General features: G+C 34.9%; 1 protein-coding gene across 1 annotated transcript in view; it reads right to left on the minus strand.

The window, feature by feature from the left end:
- LOC308653702 (peroxisomal bifunctional enzyme-like) overlaps positions 1-25754 on the minus strand; it is a 196165-nt gene that overhangs the window by 18758 nt on the left and 151653 nt on the right. The window lies entirely within an intron of this gene.

Genomic DNA, 25754 nt, shown 5'->3' on the forward strand with positions numbered 1-25754 from the left:
GAGGGAACCAATTCTAAGTCAGAAGTTTCTAAAACTGCCAACATCTTGAATTTGAACTTCTGGACTTTAGAACTGTGACAGAATTAATACTAATTCATTGTCATCTTAAGCCACCAAGTTGGGGATAATTTGTTACAACAGCCCTAGAAAACCAATAAGCGTGGCACTTGTTAAGCACATCCAAAGGCTCAGTGTTCATTAACTCACAGGAGGCATTGAAGACAGATGCTGTTATCATAGTTTTACAGCCAAGAAAGCAAAAACCAGAGCAGTATGTGACTTTTCCCAAGAGAGCACAGTGAAGAATATGAAAATAGAGTCCAGTGGTCTTTCCTAGATATCCATGATAATCATTCCATCTGCAAACATTCCTGAATCATTCTTTTGTTCCAGTGTTGTGATTTGTTCTGTGATGATATGAAGATTATGACTCTCTGCCCTCAAGATGCTTATAGCTTATATCATGACATACAACAAATAATGTATGCTTTATGAAACAAAAAGTCATGAGGAAGATAATTTATAGTCACTTTGGGGGAGGAGGAGTTAATTTGGATAACTCTGTCAACCGTGGCCCCATGATATCAGAATTAAGCCAAAGCTATAGAAAGATTAAAAATTATACTAATATAGGACAAACAGTGACTATTATTTGTAAAATTCTCTATGTGTACAGAGTGTCTTATTCACAATAAGTGAGAGTGTGTCATTAAGGGACTTATGCATAACTGAGGAGGTAGTATTTGATAAGAGTAGAAATTAAACTTGTATCTTCTTCATTTAAAACTGGTATGCAGCATGTTAAACCAAACTGTGAGGGAATTCCATATAGTAAATAATTTACATTTTTTTTGTCTTCTCTTCCATTTTAGTGTCATTGGAAAACTGCATCTTCTATCATTCCAGGTTAGCTCTTATCACAATCATATTACAATAGTTATGTATTTTTTTTCTGTAACAGAATCATGTACTAAATTTATTTATCCCTCAGTCATTCATTTCCTTTCACTAATATTTGTGTAGAAAATAAGCTATTTATTTTGTGAATGTCTCTCGATTTTGGCTTACCTGATGCTTATTCATGGTTAGATTCATGTTATGCATTTGATATCTATACCACAGATGTTATGTTGGGTCCTTCTAAGTACACCTACCAAAGAGTATACTTATCATCCTCGAGATCTTGTATCCTAATATCCTATTCACCACTAAAAAGAATCAAGAATCCTTTGAGAAGTGCCTCGTTCCAGAACTGTGCCTGGAAATATTCAGAATAATTTTGAACAACATGCTATGCCTGAAAGTAAGAACATTCTTAACCAATGAGAACAAAACCAAGAAAACAAGAAACTAATTTTAATAGGTTCCCACTGGATAAATCTGTGAAAATTAAGACATTCAAATAAGTAATAATAACAATAAGTTATAATCTATTGATTAAATTATTCAAGAACCTATTAATCATAGCTAAATAAAGAAATTAGGAACATTGTTGTAAAATAATATATGTAGAATATAATTTTTAAGTAAAAATTATGAGGCCCAGTATCCTGACTGAACCATTCACCATTCATCCATCCAAATAGCCCAGTGATCGCCATATACTAAGTATTCACTATATAATTATATGTTACAAAATTAATTGAATGAATAGAGGAATAATAAGTTCTTGTTATGATTTCATTTTTGAAAGATAGTAAGATTTTAACCACAGAAAGACCTTAACCAAAGCATTTTATATTTTTAGATCACAATAATTCATATAAAATAAAGACTGATGATATCTTAACTATTTGAAAGCAGAGGTCTGGGCCAGACATACTCTTTATGTTACTTCTGGGTTTCTGGGTTTGTGTAATCCAGTGTGATCTTTCTTGAAGCTAGCTCATGTTATGTCAAAACTGTTTCCTGGGCTTTTCTTTCTATCACTGCAGTAAGCTATTCAAGACTTAAATTTATGTTGAGAAATAGGTTATGCAATGTTTATTTAGGTGTAATTGAGGTGCACCTGTTTCTATGATTTACTGTTACATTTTTTGTTACATTGTAAACCTGCTTTTATGTATTTTATTCCAATTGTTATGTTTTAGATTCATGTAAGTTTGGCCAACAGAAGGAGTCACATGTCATTTCTTTCTCCATGCAAAAAGGTAGATTATAATTCAAGTCATTTATAATTAAAGATTTAGGATTTCAGGAAACAGTACAAGTGGGAACATAGAAAAGCTTATAAAATGCATTATTGGAGTAATTTTGCCAATTATGCTGCAATTATTATTATGCTGATTTTGATATTACAAACCATTTAAAAACTCAAATCTATTTTGTAAAAACTTCCTTGTAGATCTTACTTACACAGTGTTGAAGAGTGAAAAGGTGAATCATTCATTCTCTAACAATGTGTATGATTTATAGGGAGATTTTTACAAAATAGATTGAGTTTTTTAATGGTTAGCAGTATTACCTGGGTTATTACTAAGGAAAAAGTTAAAATTTCTAAGGTAACAACAAAAAAAAATCATGTTTAAAGGAATGATACACACTGTTAGTAAGGAATCTTTGGATTGCAAAGACCAAAGTCACATTTAACCTAACTTAAGCCAAAATTAAATTTTATTCTAGTGAGGTCTTTCATGAAACTCTGAAGATGCAATGTAGCTGGTATCTGGGTCATAAAAAGATGAATTTAAGGAAGTTGGTATAATTATAGAAGTATTTTTCCATACCAGAGTCTTAGACATCCTCTCCATTCTCTCCTATCTCTTCCCTCCTTGTTTCTGGTATTTGTGGTGGAAACATGAGTGTTGTACCCAATACCTGAGCTTTAAATCCTGTAACTACTAGGTGTCAGCACCAGGACTTACTGTGGCTTGCTTGACACAGACTTAGTATCTAAAATGGCTAAGTGGCTGTCACTTTCCATTTGTTTGGAGGAGAAGAGGGGGAACTTCCCAGAAAATTGCATTCAGTACGGTAGCAATTACTGAGGGTTCACAAGGTACTTTATGTCCAAAAAGTCTGTGAGTCAGTTATTTCTCCACAGGTGTCAAATGAGGAAATAACAGGTCTGAGAAGGCACATAGAGTGCTTATGGCACTGAGTGAATGGTGGAGCCAGTTTGTGAACTCATGTTTAGTTGACTCAAAAAGGATGTTTATGTCTTTCCTTAAGTTAAATAAAAAGTATCCACATTTCAATTTATAAACAAATAAAGAAATGATTAAGAAATATTTAAAGAACCTAGAAAATGGTGATAATAAAGAATGTGGAAACTGAGTTGTTTCCTATTTAAACATGTATTTGACTTCAAGTTGTAGTCATAATGAAGTGACAGGAACCGAGTTTAGCCTCATTTCATAAAAAATAATTAGAATAGAGTAAATATATGAAATATAGTTTTTAGAATAATAGACAATAAGCAGCACTAACTGTTGTCTCTGGAAGAACAAAAGCAAATAAAAATGAGCATTGTGTAATGCAACCGTTTTTCCTGGAAATATATTCCAGATTATTGAATAGAAAAAGTATATTAGCTGGAGTTCTCCAGAGAAATGAAACCAATAGTGTGTGTGTGTGTGTGTGTGTATGTGTGTGTGCGCGCGTGCGCACACGTGTGTGGATTGGCTAAGATCTTATGAAGACTGCTAAGTTCAAAATCTTCAGGGTATTGCCAGTGAGTCAAGACCATCAGGATGGAGATCCAGGGAAAAGCTAATGCTCCATTTCAAGTATGAAGATCATCTTCTTCAAAATTCTTTCTTGTGATGGGAGGTTAGTCTTTTGTTTAATCTAAGTCTTTACCAGATTAGAAGAGGCCTACCTTCATTACAGAAGAAAATTTGCTTACTCAAAGTCCACCTGTTTACAAGTAAATCTTGTACAAAAATATCAAAAATAATGTTTGGCCACATAATCTGGGCATCATAGTCCATACAAGTTGACATGTAAAATTAACTCCATAGAAAGAAATTAAAGGGCAGGGGGAGCAGCATCATGATTTGAGAAAACAATAACCAGGAAGTCTAAATTAGCCAGAAGATGCAGCACAGTGTTATAAAACAAATTCTAGAAATCTGACTGATTATCTTTAAGTCACTCTTATTAAGATGTCTATGTGTAAAGTGAAACTCTTCAGTGTTTGTTAAAAGAGAATGAAAAAGCTTTGAACAAGAGACTTTAAAGGCCTGAAATTGTTCACCTCTCTATCATAGAGGATGCAGTTTATTTATCTATCACTTGGGGGACTCAATAGGGATCTCAAAAGGATAGGTTCTCAGTCTTATAGTGTACTAGTCAACTTTCAATTACTATGACAAAATGCCTGAGATAACCAACTTAAAATAGGTAAGATTTATTTTAGCTCACAATATCAGAGGTTTCAGTCCATGGATGGTTAGTCCTGTTTCTTTGGGCCTATGGTATACAGTATTATCATAATGGGAGTCCATGGCAGAGGGTGTCTGTTCATTTTATGGAACTCAGGAAGCAAAGAAAGGACAGGAATAGGGCTGGATTTCCAATATAATGTCTAAAGGCATGCCTCTGATGGCTAATTTCCTCTTTCTAGGCCCATATGTTGTAAAAATTACACTACCTCACAATAACACTGCACAATAACACTGCATGCTGGAGGCAAAGCCTTTAACAAATGGACATTTAGGGAACATTTTTATATCCAAACTATAACAATACTCTGATATATTAATATATCAAAGGCTACTCTAGAAATTCCATGACAAAATTTAGGACAGATCCCCCAAAAGATTAACTTCAAGTTATTTAATTCCATATCAAAACAAATCCAGCTCTTTATAACAATGCTATTCAGGCAATCAGTAAAATGAAATTCCCTTGCCTAGTGTACAATTTAAAAAATTACTAGATATACCAAGAAGCAAGAAATGTGACCCATGTTTAGAAAAAATAGGTAATTGAACAGACCCCAAAATAGTAGAAATGATGGAAATGGCAGATAAAAACCTCTTTTCATAACTACATTCAAGTACTAACAATCATGAGTTAATAAAATATGAACAAAAAGAAATGAATAAAGTCATAGATTTGAGAAATATAAGAAAACCAAAATTCACTTGGTAAAATTAACAATCAGATATATGGAACAAATTTAGTGAATTGAAGACATAACAATAGACACAGAAATGAAACACAGTGATCATAGTGATCATAACGTTGAAAAAAATGAGTAGAGTTTTGATGAACAGCATAATGTGTTATAGCTGTATTAACCACCAATTATGTAAACATTTGATTTAAAATGTAAGAAATGTGAACCTAGGTTTAAAATAGAAGAACCCAACTATATGCTTTCCATTAAAAACTAAGTCCATTAAGAAAATTAAATGCAAACATGTAGAGTTAAAAGAAAATGGATTTAAAAATGTATACCAGGCAACAAATAAAATGATGGTCACTATAGAAAATGGTCTGGTGTATCTGTCATATTAAACATAGAATTACAATATGTGCTAATAATTCTACTACTAGGTATGGACCTTAAATAACTGAATGAATGTACTCATGGAAACTCTTGCCCGTGAATATTCATATCACTAGTACTGAAGCCAGATTTAAAGATAGGTAGTTAGGGTGGTCAGATAAATCAGGTCTAATATTGAGTAAAATCGAAAATGAAGGCCATGTTGAGAATGGAGCCCAGGAAAGCAGAGCAGCAGTTGGGAAATTGAAATGTTAATGTTCCCAAGGCCCAGAGCCCATCCCAAAGAAATGTTAAGGAAACAGCTCCCAGCAAACAGGAAGATGCTAATCAGAAGCAGCCCCAGATTACTCCTCAGGCCTATCTGCCCCTCACCTTTTGGGTCTCCTCACCTACATTCTATCACTGCAAGATAACAGAACAAAGGACAGAAACACTGACAGAAATGCAGGAAAGCTGAAAGAAGACCTTAGCTATAAAAAGGGGAAAACATCTGCCCTTCCAAGGATTCCACCTCTTGGGTCCTCTTCTTCCTCCCTGGAGAAGTCTTTTCTGCTGTCCTTTAATAAAGCTTCTACTTTCCACTCTAAACTTGCCTCCGCATGCTTCTCTGGTGTTATACTTAAGCACTGAGGAAGCAAGGACTCTTCACCAGTAAACAGTGGTAACAGTACTTCCAACAGCCAGAAGGTTTAAACAACCCAAATGCTCCCCAATCCATGAATGGATGAAAAAAACATGTTATATAATGGAGATGGAGAGTGCTGAGGCCAGAGGAAGCTTGAACAGGTTGAGCTTTAGATATTAATTATCTAAGTGGAGATGTTGAAGACACAGTGGGATGTACAAAATTTGGCTTGGAAAACAAATTTGGTAGCCATCACCATAAATTCAGTATTCAAATTCAAGAGACTAGATGAAACAAAGAAGCAAGTGAAGAAAGGAAAATTAACATCAAGGACTGAACAGTGAGTTCCTTCCACATTAACAAATCTGAAAAAAAGGGGGTCATCAGCATAGGCAACAGAGAAAGAGGGAGTAACCTATGTGGCAAGAGGAAAGCCAGGATATTTATGAAACAGCACACACTTTGGGAACTTCAATATGCTTTCCTATTACTTTATGAAGATTTTCATGATAAGCAAAGAGCTGCGGTCTATGTGTTACAAGAAAGAGAATAAAGTGTGGAGGCCAATGACCTGGATTAAAATTCTTAAATTTCACCTATATGTGATGCTGTAAAGTTTCTTATACATCTTGGACCCTCTGTTTTTCACCTGCAAAATCTGAATAAGGGAATTGAAAAATGCATGAAAATAATACCTTTTATTTTTATTTAATACACATCATCTCACCTCTTTCAATTGTTCTACTTACCATAAATGATTTGAATGCTTCCTCATAGTTCAGTTTGTTTGCCCCGGTAGGGGAAATTAGATAGTGGGTATGTTCTATAATTTCTTAATACATATTTAACTTCTTCGATGCTGGTGTTTTGTCTTTCCTGTTTATAAGGAGGAAATGTTTTGTTCACTAACTTAAATTCTTTCTTTTCAGTTTTTACCTATTTTGGCACATTGTCATTTGTATAGTTTATAGAATGCTCTTCTCTTTTGTTTGAAATGGAAATCAATGTAGTGTTGTGAAGTTTTCACAAACCTGGAATCCTAAATTCCCCAAAACCCAGTTTTGTGTTACCATCTTATATTCATTGACTTTTAGTAGCCTTGGGAGAAAGCTTCCCCAGAAAGAAAAACAAAGTACCTGAGGCATGAGATATAAAATCTTCCTTTTATATCAATTCAGTTACCAGTATTTTGCCAAGATTTCACCTTACTGTGTCAGAATGGCAATGATCAATAATACAATCAATAATAAATGCTGGGGAGGAAAAGGTACACTTGTACACTGTTGATGGCACTGCAGACTAATACAACCACTCTGAAAAGCAGTATAGAGATTCCTCACAAAACTAGGAATGGAAACCCCAGCAATTCTAAAATCACATACTACAGCAACACAGCCACCTCAGTGTTTACAGCAGCACAATTCACAACAGCCAAATTATGGAATCAACCCAGAGTCCTGTCAATAGTCGAATGGATTAAGAAATTGTGTCATATATACAAAATGGAGTTCTACTCAGCCATAAAAAAGAATAAAATTATGGTATTTATCAGTAAATGGATGGAAATGGAGAACACGTGCTAAGTGGAATTACCCAAACTAAGCAACTCCAAAGTCACATGTTTTCTCTTATATGTGGAAACTAGAGTATAATAAAGGAAAGGAGGGGAGGATAAATACTATACAGATAAAGGGAAGATCAGTAGTATACAAGGAGATCTAGAGACAGAGTGGAGGGATAGTAAAGGGGAGGCAATGCAGAATTAATTCTTAGAAAATCATGTTATGTGAATATATAACTATACCACAGGGAACTTATCTTTATGTATAAGTAAAAAGAACCAATCAAATATAAAAAATAGGTGAGTGAGAGGAAGTCTAGTACAGTAGAGGAAGGAAAACAGGGAGGGACAAGGGGAACGGGAAAGGAGTGATCATGAACTGAAATCCAGTTCTATGCATGAATGAATTTATTGGGATAAACCCAATTACTATGCATAACTATAAAGCTCTTATAAAAATAAAATTAAAAAAAAGAAAGAAATAGCCAGTGTTTTGGACTTGTCCTGTTAAACAAAATGTCTTAGTAAGCTTACACTGCTGTAATAAAATATCACCAATAACTGGTTTAACAATAGGTGTTTATTTCTCACAATTTGGGAGACTGGAGAATCTGAGATCAAGATGCCACATTGTTGGGTTTTGGCTTTTAGACACTGCCATCTGGCTGTATCTTCAGGTGGTAGAGAGAAAGAGAGAGTGCTAATACCTTCCTATTCTTACAAGGGCCCTAATTGCATCAGGAGGGTCTACTCTCAAGGCCTCATCTAAATCTAAATAAATCCCAAAGGTCCTCCTTGCTAACGCTATCATACTGTGAATTAGGGGGTTAGGAATGCAAGCATTCACTCCATTATGACATATGATTATCAGAAACTCATCCTAAACAAGTATGCATTCAAACTTCTTCCCTTTCACCTTCTCTCAGGCTCTGCTCTGCACCGAAGCCATTAATAAAAGTCTGTAAATCCCTACAGACCAGTATCTCTCATGATGTTAGATGCAAAAATAAATAAATAAATAAATAACAACATTTTAGAAAACTGAATCTAGAGAGAAATAAAACGCATTAAAAATCATTACAAGTGGAAACTTTTCTATGATGGAAGGCAAGTTTGACATTTAAAATCAATCAATTTAATCACATAAGCAAGCTAAATATGAATATCAAGGGATTACATAAATTGAAACAGAAGGAGAATTTTATAAAATCCAACAATAATTCATGACTAAAACTCTTCATACATGTAAACAAATTGGGCTAGTTCATTAATTAAAGCATACCTACAATTATACTTAGTATCCCAGCTAATACCCTATCTAAAGCTGAGAGATTGTATACTTTCCCTTCAAGTATTGTTTTCACTGCTCTGTTCACCTAGAAGTTCTAGTCCTTGCAGTAAAAGTAGGGAAAGAAATGCAAGGCATTATCAATTGGAAAGTAAAAATAAAATTATCCCCATTTGCATATATAATTGTCTATATGAAAAATCTTAAGGAATCTATTTTCACAAAGACAGAATTTCCTTCTTTTTAAAGGCTATGTAGTTTTCATTGTACACACACACATATCACATTTAAAAAAATGTTTATGCATTAATTGTATGCTTTAATGGGGTTCAGTATCATATTTTAACACCTGTATACCAGAAACACTGATCAAATCTACTTTTCTTCCCAACCTCTCATGATTACAATTGTATTTTTTAAAATCATAAAACTGTTAAGTGAGTTCAACAAAATTTCAGGGTTTACAAATAAATTACAAAAATCAACTACACTTTTATGTACTAGAAATAAAATTTGAGACACAATTGACAATAGCTTAAAAAACATAAAAGGAAACATTATCAAGCAAAAGTCTAATATAACAGAGGATTTGCATCCTACAAATTACAAAATGAGATTGGAAGAAATAGAGGACCTATATAAAGGAAGAGGCATAGAATGTTTATGGGTTATAGAACTCAATATAATAAAGATGTCAATTTTCTCTGAATTGTTCTCTAGGTTTAATGCATCTCTTTAAAACAAAATGTGCATTGAAGATATATTTGACATTTAGGCTGTGTTAAGGTTTAGATATAAAGTGTTCCCCCCAAAGCTCCTGTGTTAATACAGGAGTGCTTGGAGGTGAAATGATTGGATTGGGGGAGCTGTAACCTAATCAGTTTATCCTTGTTTGAATGGACTGACTGGGTGATAACTGAAGGCAAATGGGGTGTGGCTGGAGGAGGTGAGTCACTGGGGGTGTGCCCTAGAATCATGCATCTTTCCCATGTGCAAGCTTCCCCTCTCTCCAGTTTTCTCTCCCCCTCTCCCTCCCCCACCCCTCTACCTCTCTCTCCTGACCTTGCCTTGTGTTGAGCAGCATTCCTCTGCTGGGCATCTTCCCCCACGATGTACTGCCTCATCTTGGGTCCAGAGCAATGGTCAGCTACCAATGGACTGAGATCTCTGAAACCCTGAGTCCCAAATAAACTTTTCCTCCTCTAAGTTGTTCTTATCAGGTGTTTTGGTCACAGATGAAAAAGCTGAATAAAACAGACCAGCTTATATGCTGTACTTGCATTTCAGAGAGTGATAAGTACTTACCTAAGTTTTCATGGTTTAGCCTTATTACCATTTAGTAAACTTCTTTATACATCTCACACAGGTATGTCTAAAAAATTAACTTTTTCTTAAATTCAAGGTTTTAATATAAATCATCATTTGAGTTAAAGTGGTTTTTTTTCATTTTTGATTGATTTCCAACTTATTGAATTTCTAAAAATGTTATTTAACAATACTCTTCATGTTGTAGATTCTGATATTTATTTCTTCAGCTTTTATTTAACAATATATGACAAACAGAAATGGCAGAAAGCAGTGATCAATGAGAGGTCTTTGGCTAGGTAAGTTGGGAAGGGTCCTTGTCTCATTCTTCTCTCCTGATAGTAGATCTGGAGTTTATTGCCTTGTGATTTTTTCCAACAAATGGAAAAAGCATTTATCTTTATTTTTTTTTTTAAAGAGAGAGTGAGAGAGGAGAAAGAGAGAGAGAGAATTTTTAATATTTATTTTTTAGTTCTCGGCGGACACAACATCTTTGTTGGTATGTGGTGCTGAGGATCGAACCCGGGCCGCACGCATGCCAGGCGAGCGCGCTACCGCTTGAGACACATCCCCAGCCCGCATTTATCTTTAAATGTTTGGAATGACCTAGTCTTCATCTGACCTTCAAGATTTATATTAAGAAATCTAGGTCTTTGAAATAAAATATGTCCAAAAAGCTGCCAACAGTAAAAGATGAAATCTGATTTTAGTTTATTTGGATTATATCTCTTTACTGGATGACTATCGTCTTTAAAATTTACCTCTATTTAAATTTAAAATACTACTAACTTTTTGGCTTGCATGAGAAAATGGTTCCTATTTACTTAGCTCAATTTATTCTTACTAATATTCTGGAATGTGAGATAATCAGTTAAGTGAGGTAATCAATTAAAGTAACATAGCAACGTTATTACTATAATAAATTTATGTGCATTATTTTTCCAAGTCACTGAGTTATTGAGGGCATAAATTACATGTGAGCTAATGTCTCATTTTGTGACTCAGTAAATCAGGAGATGATTTCATATTCAAGCCCATTCCAAAAAGAAAAGGAGTTCATTATTTCACATAAGTGTTAATTCCAGGGATCTCTATGGCTTCAGGGAATATTGAATGAATGATGCCAACAGAAGTTCATCGAAGCTCTGTTGTCTTCTGTGCTGGTTCTCTACCCTAGGAAAGTTTCACCACACATCAGCTTCTGGCAACACTGAGTTTATATTCTACAGCTCTGCAGGCCTGACAGATTGCTCCTCTTATCAAAATAATCCAGTAAAATTTCTAGGATTGAATGTTAACAATGGTGCCATTTAATGATCCCTAATCCATTTACTGTAAACAGAGTATGTGGCACCCTGATAAGATATGCATGTATTAACCCCACCTAAATTCCTAGATGGAGTGTGATATTAGGGCAAGGGAAATGGAGAATGTATTATTTAAAAATAAAAAAGTGTTAAGCTGGCCCAGAAAAGAGGTATCCACTGCAACCTTGCAAACACAACACTTTCAATACAAATATGTTAAATGAAATAATTAAAACAACTAAATTATTTTAAAATTAATTAGAAAACACTGGGGTTATATTTAAAAAATCAGTATAGGTGTTACAGTTCTGCCATGTTTAAGCCCTATAGACTTCAGTGAATGACAATATCTGTGAACTTTATTTTCTGTGTTTTTTAAATTATTTTTTAAGAATGAGCAAAAATTTTATGAGCTACTGTTGAGATAATTGTGCACAAATAAAAATCCAAACATATTTTTACAAATTAGAATTTATGTAAAAGTTCTGCAAGTTATTGGGATTTATCCAAGACAATAAAATTAAACAAAACTTTATGCTTTAGCAAGAGTTCAAGACTGGATTTTGGAAAGCATTTCATCTAAAATAACATTATTGATATCAAGCATGTAGGAATAAAACTCCCATTAGTGTGTATAAGACCCACCGACAAAGTCGGGTTTATTGGTTATAATTCAAATATGATAGAATTATCTTTTTTTCTGAGTTCAGTTCTATAATTTTTAAGACATGCACACAGCCATACAAGAACTATCAAAATTAAGAGAATAAAATTTTAAAATTTATTTTTTTTAGTTATACATGAATCCATTTTGGCATAATTATGAAAGCATGGAATATATCTTGTTCTAATTCAGTCCCCAGTGTCTCTCCCTCCCCATCCCTCCTCTCACCCCTGTTTCCTTCCCTCTTCTGATCTTTCTGCCACTTACCCATAGTGATTTTTTTTTAAATTAATTTCTTGTGGATGTACACATAGTGAGATTCACCGTGGTATTTTTCACTTATGTACATGGGAATGTTATGTCAGATTCATTCCACTCTTTCCTTTTCCCATCTCCCCTCCCTTCTCTCATTCCCCTTTGTCTACTCCACTGAATTCTATTCTTTTTTATCCCTCCACTTTTATTGTGGGTTAGCTTCCGCATATGAGAGAAAACAGAGAATGAATATTTATATCACCCCACAAATTACCACATGCTCTTTTGTAGTCAATCTACTTCCTTCACATTTAGTCCTTTGGCTAAACTGTTTTCTTATAGTTGTAACTTTTCCAGGACATCACATGAATGGAATAATACAATTTGTAGCCTTTTGAATCTGTCTTATTTTACTTAGCATGATAAATCTGCAGTTCATCCATGAAACTTCATGTATTAGTAATTACTTGCGTTAGTGCTAAACAGCATTCCAATGCATGTATTCCATAGTTTATCTAGTCAACAGTTGATTGGCATTTGAGTTGTTTCGAGATTTTAGCCATTATAAATAAAGTTGCAATAAACTTTGCCACCCAAGTTTTTTTAAATAAATACATACTTCATTTCTCCACTTATATCAAATTATCAACAAAATTGCAAATAACCAAACTGATTTCTTAAATGTCTATCAATTTGTATTCCATTAATAACATATACATGTTCTAGTTGCTCTACACTCTCACAGGTACTTGATATTATCAGTCATTTTACTTTTAGCTATTTTAATAAATGTATAATGATAGCTCATTTGTTGATAATACATTACACACTCATTCACATACACTGATTAGGTTTGCTTAACTTATTCAATATAGTTACATTTATGTAGATAAAGCAAAGTTATTCTATAATTTTCTTACATTGTCCTTATTTCTTTTTAATATCAAGTTATTTCTAGACTTATAAAGTAAGCTAAATATTTTCCTCTATTTTGCTTCTCTGAAATATTCTGTCTAAAAGATAGCATATAATTTGATTGTATCAATTTATACTTTTATCTTTAGAATATCCTTTCTTCTATGTACTTTACAAAATTACTCTATGTGCATGCATAAATACACCACAATGAATTCCAGCTGTATGTATATCTATGAAGCCTCAATTAAAAATAAATAAGTGAGTGGAAGGTAGATCAGTAGAATAGAGGAAGGCGAATAAGGCGAGGGAGGAGGGGAGAGAAAGGAGAAGCAAGCATATGGGACAGAAATGGAGTAAAGTCAATTTCATGCATGTATGATCATATCAAAATGAACCCAACTATTATGCACAACTACAATGCACTAATAAAAGCAAAGAATAATATTTTTAAAAAGTAATAGCAAAGATTGGAAGCAAAATGTCTATTTAAAAGAATGTATGAAAAAAATATAATTTATTTCTAAAATTAGGGATAGAGTGCTAAACACTAATTAGTTAAGCTTAATTATAGATACCATGAATATAATGTTGAATGTAGAAATTTCCTTTTTTTAAAAGGAAATGCATAGAGCAAAATAATTGAAATTTAAAACACAGTAAACTATATTATATATTCTAAAAACAAACATGAATATCTGGCTAAAAGGATGAAAAATTTGCCAAGTTATGATAATGTTTACTTCTGGAAGAGTAGGGAAGAGGTAAATTGTGCTGTGGTGAAAACAGAAAGGATTCTGATTTTTCCATAATCTTTAATTTTACTTTAAAAATCCATATTATGCATATGTGGGGAGCACTGATGATAATTTTATAAATTGTACAATTATAGATTATAATTTTTATTATATTTATAGTATAAATTTATATTTGCATTATAAATTATAATTTTATATAATCCTGTGCATTTCCCTGTGATTTTAAAGATTTTGAACTAGAACAATATTTTCCATTTTTGTTAAGATCAAGGTACCCTAATAAAGGTAAAACTCTTCATAAAATTGCATGCATACTAAAAACATTACAACCCTTATTCGATCAAAGTTTAAACTAATGTCATGCACCCATCTCCCATAAATGGTGGCTTGATAAATGAATGCGCTTTTAAAATGCTTCAAATCTTTTCATCATGTGTCATGTCGTTGGTAATTATTAAGTGAATAACAAGCCAATGACCAACTTCAAAGTGCCAAGAAACATGACAATAATAAAATGAAGGAACCAGATGGAGGTGGGAGGGGGAATGTGCAGAAATGAATGCCTTTCCAATGTTCCACACCAGGCTTAGCACACTGTCAATATTCAATAAATGTTAAACAACAATTGTAATGATGGGTACCATCTGCATGCCAAATTTAGAGTGGTAGAAACATACAGGATTGACAGCCCAAAGGCCAGACTCCACTTTCTGAATATGCCCAGTGTGTACAACATTTTTCTTAGTGCAATTAATAGCACAAATATTCTTTCACTCAGAAAAATAGTTCCAATTATCCCTAACTCTGCTCTCTGCATTTTCATTCACAAACCCTTTTTGAAAAATAACTGTCTTCATTTTGTCCCTCCTAAGTCATGCTTAACATTTCTGTCAATTGTTTCTATAAAAATTTCAAGTCTATGTATTATTTCATACTCAGAAAACCTCTGACCATGCTATTTTATCTACAATGACAAAAACTTAAATTTTTAGTTCTAGGTGTAAAATTTTGTAAGGCTTTAATTCATGTTAGCAACATAATGTTACATGATGTAAGAACTCCATTTATCTATCTATCTATCTACCTACCTACCTACCTATCTGTCTGTCTTATGTCTGAACAAGGAAAAATGACAATCATATTTTTTTCAGTCTTTGCTTCCCATGAATAGAGACTAAATAGGCCTTGGAATTCTCTAGTTATAAGCCGTTTTCCCCATGAGAATGATTAATAGCCATTTTGTGTTTCCTATCTGCAAGCTGAAGGTTGAAACTGCTCTAAAGATATTCTCAAGATGCACAAGTTCTTTGGAAGCCTAAGGCCTTTGAGAATGTAAGGACGAATTATCCAGAAGGAAACCCTGGGGACTGTACAAAAAGAAAGTAGCCCTAGAAACTGGTTTGGTGTGCTTTTCCTGAAAACTGAAAAAAGCAACCACATGGAGGGGTGACATCAGCAAGACTGCTGATTAGAGATGTCTAGTGCACTTCCCTCCAAAGCAGAAGAAAAAAACAAAATAAAAATAACACATATTCCACTGAAGCATTTGAAGGAGAGTGCCAGAGTACACTAGGAATGTGACAGAAATGCTATGGAGAACAGAGACCCAGGATAGCCTTGTAAAGAAGGGAATAAACCCAGAACATCTACCATCTTAACTGCCTAGTTGAGATAAACCCCCAAACACAAGAGATTTAATATGAGAATCCGTAATCAGGAGGCCCCCAGCAGCCTCCACTAACATAATGAGCAACTGACATATTTGCCGCTGGAGAGACCTATAGTCCTCACAGCTCCTGCGTTCAAGTTGGGGTGCTTCCAAGGAATTCAAGCTGCTACATTACCCAAGAGAAAGGGGTCAACCTATGCTGTATCCTCTCCCACTAAGCTCCTGCTACATGAACCATTTTGGAATTCTACCAACCCATGGTCCCAAAAAGCAGGCCAACCTGCCCTCCTATACATGGACCTAAAATGTACTGAGGGGGCTTTCTTTGAGTAGCACAGCCCACAGAGGCCCTGAAAAACTAGAAGACAGCCTGAATTACCTACTCACAACTGAAGGAATAACCAAGAGACCTGTGAGTGGCATAACCAAAGGCAATCAGCACAAACAAAGGCAATCAACACAGTCCTCTGACACTGACAGGCTCCTTCTGAGCATACTGGTGAGGTTGGGTCCCTACACTGTCCTCTGACAAAGACAAATACACCATCCCCACTGTTGGGGGCACTGTTTCATGCTACCCAGGGCCACGAGAGTGATCTGGCTCCATGCAGTTCTCAGACATCAGTGGGTACCCCATCCCTACTACCATACACACAGTGCCAAACCCACCTGGGCCTTCCAGAACAGCCCCACACCCATGGGTTTATTAGTAACTGACAATTTCTTGCTTCTGTTGTCACACCAGTCACATGGCACATGCCTAGGCCTACCAGAGTGGCCCCATTTCTATATGACCTACAGAAACTACAAGTGCCTTTCACCTATGGATGCAGATACTGTGTCCAGAGCCACCAGCAAACCTGCCCTTCATAAGAAAGCTGAATCCCAGATCACAAAGCAATTCTGTAAACCACCCAGACATCCACAAGCATCACTAGCCTGATTCTAGCTGGAAACACTACATAGAGACCAAACTGCTGTGCCCACCTAGAATTAAAGTGACAAAAAATATGAAAAACCAACACAATGTTATGCTTCTAAAGGACAAAATAATTCTAATGACAGATCTCAGGGAAAGGGAAATTAATAAATTACCTGAAAAATAATTTGAAATGGTGATTTAAAGGAAACTCAATGAGACTCAACACAAACTAGACATCTTAACAAAACTAGACAATCAGCTCATGCTTTCAGTAAGAAAATTCAGCAGAGATCAGAACCAAACAGAAATCTTAGAACTAAAGCAGTCAACAAATTGCATTCAAAAATGTAGTCGAATGCCTCAACAATAGACTAGATCAAGCAGAATAACAACAACAACAAAATAATTCTCAGCTTCAAGGCACTTCTCTGAAATGTCTTCAAATATCTTTTGAAATATCTTTTTTTACTCAGATGAACAAGTTAAAAAATAAGTAAAAAGGAATAAGGAAAGACTATGACACTTAAGGGATAATACTAAGCAAATACTTGCATTATTATGTTCCAGATGAAGAGGAGAAGAAATAGTTATAGAAAGCCTACTTAACATAATAATAGCTGAAATCATTAAAATTTTAAGAAAAATGTGAAAATCTAAGCCCAAGGAGTCCAAAAAACCCAAACAGATTTTCCAAAATAAAAGTCTTCTTTGAGGCATAATATAGTCAAAGTGTTAAAAGTCTAAGAGAGAATTTTAAAAGCAGAAAAAGAAAAGCATCAGGACATATATAAATGAAAAGGTGATTTCACAGAAGAAACTGTAAAGATAAGGAAAGATTGGGATAAGGTATTTGAAGTCAAAACATAAGGAAGGGAAGAAGGCAGGGAGGCAGGCATACTAACATTTAGAATTAAAAGATAAATCTTTTCCAAGATAAGCAAAAATTGAGAAAACTTGCCACCAGACCAGCCTTAAAAAAATGCTTACCACAATGTAGAGATTCCTTTGAAAACTTGGAATGAAACCACCATTTGACCCAGCTATTCCACTCCTTGGTCTATACCCAAAGGACTTAAAATCGGCATACTTTAGTGACACAGCCACATCAATGTTTATTTATAGCAGCTCAATTCACAATAGCTAAATTGTGGAAGCAGTCTAGATGCCCTTTAATAGATGAATAGATAAAGAAACTGTGGCATATATACACAATGGAATATTGATTACTCAGCATTAAAAGAGAATAAAATTATGGCATTTGCAGGTAAATGGATGGAGTTAAAGAATATCTTGCTAAGCAAAGTCAGCCAATCCCCAAATACCAAAGGCCAACTATTCTTTCTGATAAGTGGATGCTGATCCATAATGGGAGAGGGGGTGGGCATGGGGAAAATGGAAGAACTTTGGACAAAAGGGAGGAAGTGGTGGGGAGGGGACATGGGAGCAAGAAAGACAGTGGAATGAGATGGACATCATTACCCTAGGTACATGTATGATTACGCATATGGTACAATGCTACATTGTGTACAACAAGATAAATGAAAAGTTGTGCTGAAATTGTGTACAATGAATCAAAATGCATTCCGCTGTCATATAGACCTAATTAAAATAAATAAATAAATTCGTATCAGAGTCCTATTTCCAGATGTAAAGGCTTTGTCATTAAAACATGTAAAACTACAAAACTCACTAGGACAGCAGATATACAAAAGAGAAAAAGAATCACCTTATCCATACAGAAATCACCAAATCAAGGATAAATAAGAAAGTAAGGAACAAATGAAATAAAATGAAAGCAACCAGGAAAAAAATAATGATTTAATAGCAATATGTTCTTAATTATACAAAAGTTGAATGTAAATTAAACTACCCAATTAAAAGATTAAGACTGGCAGAATGAATAACAAAACAAAATCTACTGTTATGCTGCTACAGTTCATGTGTTTTTAACTGTGCAGTAAAAACTTGTGAATTGAGGGATGAAGGAAGCTATTTCATGCAAACAGAAATTTAGGGGGTAGAAATAGCTATACTTATATTAGATAAACAGACTTTTAAAAGTAAAAATCTATTAAAAGAGACAAAGATGGGCCTATAAAATGATGAAAGGACAATAATAATTATGAAAAATGAAAATATAAAAAGCTTTAAAATTTAGCATTTAAAACATAATCTTATCACCTGGGACATACTGGCATAAACTGTAATCCCAGTGACTGAGAGACTGAGACAGAAGGATGGAAATTTCAAAGTCAGCCTCAGCAACTCTCATAATAAAAAATAAAAAGGGCTTTAGAAGTACCTCAGTGATAAGCACCCCTGGGTTCAGTCTCCCATACCAAAAATACCCTGGTACAAAAAAGATTGGAGTGTAGCTGGCCATGATGGGGCATGCCTATAAATCCAGTGACTCTGGAGGCTGAGAAAGGAGAATCACAAGTTCAAGGCCAACCTCAGTAACTTAGGTCCTCTGCAACTTAATGAGACCCTGACTCTAATAAAAAGTAAAAAGAACTGGGGATGAAGCTCAGCGGTAAAGCATCCCTAGGTTAAACCCCTAGCACACAACCTCCCCCCCCAAAAAATGTCATATAGCTGATAGTCTGACTCATTATTTGGGGAGATGACCAAGACTGACCCCAACATCATGCAGGATCTCACCTTATTGAGCACATGCTCAGGAAATGAATGCAAGATACACGTCAGACTACATCTCATCAGATCATTGCAAGAATTGACAATATTGGTAATCACACCCATGGTTGGAGAAAAGCACTCCAGACTCCATAATTTAGGCTAGGGTGGAAGAGTTTGGAAACAAAAATCGGATATTGCCACACAGAAGAGTTGAAGGTTGCTAGTAGTTTACCCTGAAATTTGGAACACTATTTTCCTAAACTAAGAATGGTTTCTTGCAGCTAACCACTATGTGTAGAAAGATTTTATATTATAAGGTGCATTCTTATGACATACCATGTAGTTAGTTTATGGAGTGATTTTTCCCCCAGTTTCTTGAATATAGTATCTTAAAATCTTGACCCTGTTCTTAATTATTATTAAACACTATAACTTGGAATAATGCCAATTATCTAGTAAACTACACATTAATAGTGAAGGAAAAACTCAACATAATCATTTGATGCAGAAAAACATTTGAAAAAATCTAATACCTTTCCATAATTCAAATACACACACACACACACACACAACAAAGACAAAAGGAAACTTCTTCAACATGATGAAGGGCATTTATGAAAAACCTGACATTATATTTATTAAAAGTTACAGCCAAAGAAATTAGGCAAGAAAAGAAATTAAATATCTGGTTGGGAAAAAAAGGAGAAAAATTATCTATTTGCAGATCGCAAGATCTTACATATAGCAAATCCTAAGCCAGTTATGACACTGAATTCCTGTAAAGTCTTGGGAGGCTGTGTGGGAGGCTAAGAAAAGAGGACCACAAGTTGGAGGCCAGCCTGGTCAATTTAGTGAGACCATGTCTGAAAATAAAAAAGAGCTGGGACTGTTGTAGCTCAGTGGGTACAGTGCATGTGTACCATGCAAAAGACCCTGGGTTGGATTTGATCTCCAGTACCACACATAATAACTCTTAACACTCTCTCTCTCTCTCTCTCTCTCTCTCTCTCTCTCTCTCTCACACACACACACACACACACACACACACACGCACACACACGCACACACACACACCCCTAAAGAATACACACAATTAAAACTAATAATAAGTTCCATTTCTATGTTTGAGGTGCACTTGGTATTATCCTGGATGATTGGTTTTCTCTCCTCTCATCTCCAGCCCTTGCCAGGAAGCCAGCCATGTCAGTCACTGTGATTATTACTGTCGCCATATTTTAAGGATGAGAGAAACGTTAAGTGTCTTGCCCAAGATCAAAGAGCCAGACAGTGTTGGTTCCTGAGCTTGGGTCTCCAGAGAGCAAGGATCTCCCCTTCCAGGAGGGCTCTGTCCCAGCCTCTCAGAGCCTCCCCACACCCTCATGAAACAGGTTTCTCTGAATGTAGAATAGACAGGCAGGCCAGGGATAAATAATATATATTATTTATGAGGGTGAAAACATCATGAGGGAGTGGGTGAGGATTCAGGCCCCAGAGGCCTCCATGTGGAAAGTTGGATTGTGAGAGTTGTAGCCTACTCAAGTAGATGAATCCACTGATATGGATTAACCCAGTGATATCTGTAGAGAGATGGGTCAACTAGGGGCATGCCTTGGGGCTTGTATTTTTATTCCTGGTGAACTGAAGTGCTTCTCTCTCTCTCTCTCTCTCTCTCTCTCTCTCTCTCTTTTTCCTGGCTGTCATGTTCTGAGCTGCTTTCCTCTGCCACCTTCTGCCCTCATGTTCTGACTCAGCTTGAGCCCAGCACTATGGAGTCAGATGACCATGGACTGAACCTCTGAAAATGTGAGAAAAAATAAATTTTTCCTCCTCTAAATTGTTCCTTGTTGGGTATTTTGGTCACAGTGATGCAAAAGCTGACTAAAACAGTGAAATTATTCTTCAAAAGTGAAGCAGAAATAGAGTTTCTCACATAAACAAAAACAAAGGGTATTTATCACCAGCAACCTGCTCTGAGCTAACGTTCAAACAAGTTCTTCAAGGAGAAGAAAAATGATGTAGGTCAGAAACCTGGATCTACATAAAGAAAACGAGAGCACTGGAGAAGAAATAAATGTGAAATGCCATATTTCTTTGTCTTATTCCTGATATAAAAGATAACCATGTGTTTAGAGCGGTAACAGTAACCATATATTGGGTGATTATAGCATAGGAAAAAGTGAAATTAATGAGAGCAATATCATAGGGTACCTGCCCTACACGTGAAAGGGTGGAGTATTATTTGAGGATGTTCTTATATTCTTATGATGTACATTGCAAACTCAGGGGCAACCACTAAACATCTGATAAAGGAGAATAGTTGATATTCTAAGAGAGGGAATAAGTGAAATCATATAAAATGCTCATATGACCAGAGAAATGGGAAAATGCGTAAAGAACAAAGGCAAAATAGAGAAAGAAGTTATAAATACAATAAATACTACTCCTACTCTACCAATAATCACTTTAAATGTGACTACTCTAAATATGCCAATTAAAAGAAAAAAGTGTCAAACTGAATAAGAAAGAAGACTCCACCATATATTGTCTGTAAAAAAAGCCACTTTGATTAGGAAGACCCAGTTACAATTAGAGCCAAATGATGGACAGAGATGCACTATACCAACTAATCAGTGGACATCTGCAATAGCTATATTAATTTTACATAAAGTACATTTCAGAATATGGAAAATTATCAGCAATAAAGAGGGACAAACTCCAAGAAGACATAGCAATTCTAAATATGTAAGAATTTAGCAACAGAAATCTAAATATGTGACACCAAAACTGATATAACTCAAGGAGAAATTGACAAAATTCACTACTATATAGTTGGAAACTTCCAAACACTTCTGTCAGGGCTTGATAGATGAAGCAGGCAGAAAATCAATAAGGATATAGTTGACCAGAATGGTGCTGTCAATCAACCTGATCTTATTGGAATTCTGAAATACTCTCCCCCAAAAGAATAGAGTACACATTCTTTTCAAGTTTACATAAAATTCAGAAAGGCACACTGTGTCCTGTATAATAAAATAGTCATCAATAAATTTAAGAGATTGAAAATCAAATAAAATATATTCTTATATCACAATGAAATTAAGCTGAAAATCACCAATAGAAAGAGAACTGAAAAATCCCCAAATATTTGGGAATCAAATAATACATTTGTAAATAACAAATGAGTAAAAATAGTCCCAAGGGAAATTTTTGAATATTTTGAATTCAACAAAAGAAATTACAATTTATCAAAATTACACAATTTATCCAATGAACTGTGTAAGCATTTAGTGCACTTAGGGGAATTTATAGCACTGAAGACACAGACGAGAGAAGAAGTGTGAGCTAAACTCAGTAATCTACCTTTTAAAAGCCAAAGCCAAAAGAGCAATTTAAGCCTAAAGCAAGCAAAAAGAAAAGAAAAATCAATAAAATTAAAAACAATAGAAAAGTTACTACAAACCACTTTATGTCCACAAATTTGATAACTCAGCTAAAATAGATGGGTTCCTTGACAAACTAAACTACTCACACTCACACAGGGAGAAATAGACAATCTGAATAGGTCTGTTTCTATTAAGGAAAATAAATGAAAAGCCAACAACCTTCTAAAAGAGAAAACATCATGTTTCTTTGGCTTTGCTGGTGAATTCTATGAAAAATTTGAAAAAAATAAATAACCTCAGTGGTGTACTATTTCTCCATCTCTCCAGAATATACTGCTTCATCAATTCTAATAAGTGTGCCATACTAACAAAAGGTGTAATAATGAGGACAGCTGGGTGCAGAGCATAGGAGAACTATGTCTTTATATCCATGCAATTTTTCTTTAAATAAAAAATGTTCTAAAAATAGTTTAATTTTTTAAACAAGAGCTGAAAGGAAAAACTGTCAAACCAGAATTCTATATCAAGCCAAAAAACCCAAATAACTTCATAAACATGAATACACATAATGTGTGTATATATGTATATAATTTATATATGTATACACTTTGTATATTGAAATCAATATATAAAGTATTAAGAGAAAATGGAGAATTTTTTAAAATTTTTTAATATTTATTTTTTAGTTCTCGGCGGACACAACATCTTTGTTGGTATGTGGTGCTGAGGATCGAACCCGGGCCGCACGCATGCCAGGCGAGCACGCTACCGCTTGAGCCACATCCCCAGCCCCCAGAGAGAAAATTTTTGATAAAGGAAAGCTGGGCAAACCCATCACTAGCAGACCTGTACTCCAAGAAACACTAAATGAAGGTCTCTGGATGAAAGGAAAATGGTACCAGTAGATGATCAGATCCTCAGAAATACATGAGTGCCAGAAATGGTAACTATGTAAATTATGCAGGATCATAGTTTCAAACTATCACATTTTCTCTTAATTAATTTAAAAAATATCCTACAGTTTAAAGAAAAATGACAGCATTGTATGGTGGGATTTATCAGGTATGGAAATGGAATTCTTCTCAGAACTGTGGCATATAATAGGAGGTTAAAATTAGTATGGACTAGGCGAGTGTGGTGGCATGTGTCTGCAATCCCAGAGACTCAGGCTGAGGCAGGAGTATCAAAGCCAGCTTCAGCAACTTAGCAAGGCCCTAAAAAATGTACTGAGACCCGGTCTCTAAAAATTAAAAAAAAAAAAAAGGGCTGGAGATGTGGCTCAGTGATTAAGTACCCCTAGGTACCCCCCTGGTACCAAAAAAAAAAAAATAATATAAAGTAATAGTGTATGAACTTAGAAGTTTTTTACATTTTAAATAAAAACATTAATTCTAAGTTGATGGTTAAAATTTAAGATTACAGAAAAGGAAGAACAGAAGAGCAAAGGTCAGATGGTACAAACAGGAAACAAAGAGCAAAATATGAGGCCTAAGTCCAAATATATCAGTAGTACATCAGACAGAATGAATTAAACACCTAGTTAAAAGGCAGAGATTATCAGAATGGGTTAAAAAATCAAGACTTAATCATGTCTACAAGAGATGTGCTTAAAATCTAAAGATACAGATAGATTGAAAGTTAAAGAGTCAGGAATAATAATGCAAAAATAAAGAACGAAAAGTTGGAACTGCTGTATTAATATCAGATAAAATAAACTGCAAAAGTATTAGCATAAATAGAAATCCTGAAGAAAGATACGACAATAATTAATGCTCTTGCACTAAGTAACAGAGCTTCAAAATATATAAAACAAAAATCAACAGAATGAAAGGGAGAAACAGTTACCAACCATTGTGGGAGATTTTGATACCTGTCTCTCAGTAAATACATTAAATGGGCAAATAGAAGGTTGGAGGAACAGTATCAACTACCTCAGCCTAACTGATGTTATAGAATACAACACCCAACAACTACAGAACTCCCGTTCCCTTTAAGGGCACTTCATAAATTAATTGAAACAGATCATATTCTGGGCCATAAAACAATATTCCTTACCAATGAATGGGATAGATTCAAACTCAGAAGCTTCTTCTCAGCAAATGATCAATAATGTGAAGGAATGATCACATTATTGATCAGGGAATGATCAATAATGTGAAGAGAGAGCCCACAGTGTAGCAGAACATCTTTACTACACGCATATCAGATAGAGCACTAACTTCCAGGATATATAAAGATTTCAAAAATCTTAACATCCCAAAACCAAATAACCCAATCAATAAATGGTCTAAGGAACTGAGTGGACAATTCTCAGAAGATGTATGTTCATCAACAAATATGTGAAAAAAATGTTCAACATCTCTAGCAATTCAAGAAATACAAATCAAAACTACTCTCAGATTTCATCTCACTGCAGTCAGAATGGCAATTATCAAGAAGACAAGCAAAAATAAATGTTGGGGAGGACGTGGGGCAAAAGACACACTCATAGACTGCTGGTAGAACTGCAAATTGATGTAACCATCATGGAAAGCAGTATGGAGATTCCTAAGAAAACTTGGAATGAAACCACCATTTGACCCAGTTATCCCACTTCTCAGTCTATTTCCAATGGACTTAAAATCAGCATACTACAGTGATGCAGCCACATCAAAGCTATAAAGTAGCTCAACTCACAAGAGTTTTACTATGGAACCAACCTAGGTGTCCTTCAACACAGGAACGGATAAAGAAAATGTGGTCAATACGCACAATGGAATATTACTCAGTTTTAAAGAAGAACAAAGTCATGGCATCTGCCAGTAAATGAGTGGAAGTTGAGAATATCATAGTAAGCAAAATAGGCCAATTCCAAAAACCACAGTTTAAATGTTTTCTCTGATATTTTGACACTAATTCACAATAAGGAGCGTGGCTATGGAAGAATAAAGTTACTCTGTATTAGGCAGACAGGAGGGAAAGGAGGGGAGCCAGGTACGGGGTGGGAAGAAGAGTAGACATTATTACC

This window comes from Spermophilus citellus, assembly GCF_964194105.1.
Source record: "Spermophilus citellus genome assembly, chromosome: 7".
NCBI classification, from domain to species: domain Eukaryota; kingdom Metazoa; phylum Chordata; class Mammalia; order Rodentia; family Sciuridae; genus Spermophilus; species Spermophilus citellus.